At 43.1% G+C, this 2,250-nt stretch overlaps 1 long non-coding RNA gene across 1 annotated transcript; it reads left to right on the top strand.

The window, feature by feature from the left end:
- Positions 1-417: 417 nt before the first annotated feature.
- Positions 418-1,531, top strand: LOC104948462 (uncharacterized). The gene is made up of 4 exons (XR_798692.1): positions 418-533; positions 750-845; positions 1,178-1,203; positions 1,469-1,531. It is a non-coding gene; the product is annotated as an uncharacterized lncRNA (long non-coding RNA).
- The last annotated feature ends 719 nt before the right edge of the window (positions 1,532-2,250 follow it).

The following is a 2,250-nucleotide window of genomic DNA, read 5'->3' as shown; positions in this document are numbered from 1 at the left end:
GATAGATTAGTCACTTGTTAGCAACTGCAGTTTTTATGAGGCATGGAAGCTTTGGACATTCACGAGTGGGGGTATTTTCTTACATATTTTATGACGTAGAACAAAACATGAACACCTCTTCAGCTTGTGTTAAACCACAGACCTTATTTCAGGCTTCTAAGTCACAAAAACGTAAAAAAAAAAAGAAAACGTTTGAGAAGATGGAACCAGGAGCGGTAAAAAGTAATTTCTGGGTTTTAAGACTCATTCCTGCACCATTCCATTAGAGTGAAAACAGAACGGATGCCACTATTGGTTGCTTAGTAACTGCTGCGTTAAAATAAGATCCTACGTGTTGTTTAACATATGTTGCTGTCAGCATCTGCCTGGTATTAAGTCGCCACTAAAACTCCTTTGAATTCCCCCCCCCCCTCTCAATCAACAGACCCGATCAGAAATTCTCCGAGCACATCAAGGATGACAGGGCGGACGATTTTCAGAAACGCTACATTCTCAAACGAGACAACTCCAGCTTTGATCGGGACGACAACACGGTGTGTGTGTGTGTGTGTGTGTGTGTGTGTGTGTGTGTGTGTGTGTGTGTGTGTGTGTGTGTGTGTGTGTGTGTGTGTGTGTGTGTGTGTGTGTGTGTGTGTGTGTGTGTGTGTGTGCACCAACCTGTCACTTTCATTTCTGACATGTTTGTAAGAGTGGGACAATCTGGCGTCCCTGACATAGCTGCTAAAGAAGTGTGTGTGTGTCGTTGCCAGATCCGAATGCGTTTGAAAGCTGACAAGAGGAGCAAATCGATGGAGGAGCGGGAGGAGGAGTACCAGCGAGCCAGAGAAAGGATATTTGCACATGATGTGAGAAATGTTTGTGTAGGCGGGGATGGAGAGGGTGGGGGGGGGCGCCATGTTGCACAAATCTTTGTGTCGTTTCTATTCATGTGCAAATTCAGAAGATTTCTTGCTACCAATTACCACTGCTGGATTTATGCTTTTTTTTTTTTAGACCCTCTGATGTGGAGCCAAAAATCTATAAAGTCAAATGTATAACTAGACCTCTAAGTCGGCACGGCGTCTGTCAACACACTTTTATTTTGATGCACTGAGCTGTGGGAAGAAGCTAATGCAAATATAAAAAGTATTGAAGATGATCTCGTGGAAATAACTGCGCTTTTCCTTTCCCCCCGCAGGGAGATCACTTCATACTCGATAGAAGGTGAGCAGTAAAAAACCACATTAATCTCATGGCCACTGACTTCTCATTGAGCACTCCAAACACCAGATGATAAACTGTCCGTTAATTGGCCAAAGTAGAACCGATTACAGCTTCTTAAACTGTACCTTAAGTCTTCACAAAGCTTCTTTTTAAAGCCGTTCAATCACTTTTATAGTTTTCCTTGTCAGAGAGGCAATTACAGTTGTTTTAAAATGGTGGATATCTCATTTTGTCAGCGCCTGTAATGCCTCTCTTCTCCCTTCAGTGCTCAGGATGAAGGCGCATGCATGAGCACCCAACAGAGGCGGCAAATGTTCAGGTAGGTGCACCCCCCACCCTCTTCCCGTCACACGCCATTCAGCTCCTTTCAGAGGCCGAACCGCAGGCGCAGAAAAAACCCTTTCAATCGCCGTCTGCCTTAATCGGCTCGCTGAGGAACAGGAGCGCTGATCTGAGGATTTGTTTCCCTCCGCTCAGGAAAGCTTCTGTTTAATAGGATTTTCTGCCCATGTGGGCCGGCCCGATCCAACCGAAAGCCTGCCAATTACACCTTGAGACCGCGTTATTCTTTTTAAATTCCCCTCTTTTATTGATGGTTAACTTTGTGTTGCCATGACTACACAAATAAGAAGAGTGTTGACCCCCAGGGCGTAGAAAAGCAGGAAATGCAAATGGTTAAAGAGGTTTTGTGTTGTTCACGTGATATCAATATTTAGTTTTTTAATAATCACGGTTATTGACAATACCGGTATTTGTGACACCCTTCATCTGAAAGGCTCCTCCAACAAAGCAACATACGATATGCAAAATAAATAAAATGCATAAAACGGTGCAAGAATGAGAAAAATACAGACATGAATGATAGATTATGAAGCATTTACATTAGATACAAGCAGATGAAGATACAATTACATTTCAATGTGCACATTAGCTACTCAAACAAATAAAACGGAGAACATATTGCAAGAGAAACATCTTTAAACGTGGGGTAGGGAGTTTTGGAGAAACCGGCTCGAGTGTGCTATAATTTGAAAATACACAACCGGA

The sequence above is a fragment of the Notothenia coriiceps genome, unplaced genomic scaffold (genome assembly GCF_000735185.1).
Source record: "Notothenia coriiceps isolate Sejong01 unplaced genomic scaffold, NC01 NC01_scaffold00014322, whole genome shotgun sequence".
In the NCBI taxonomy this organism is placed as follows: domain Eukaryota; kingdom Metazoa; phylum Chordata; class Actinopteri; order Perciformes; family Nototheniidae; genus Notothenia; species Notothenia coriiceps.
This window is presented reverse-complemented; position numbering and strand designations above follow the sequence as displayed.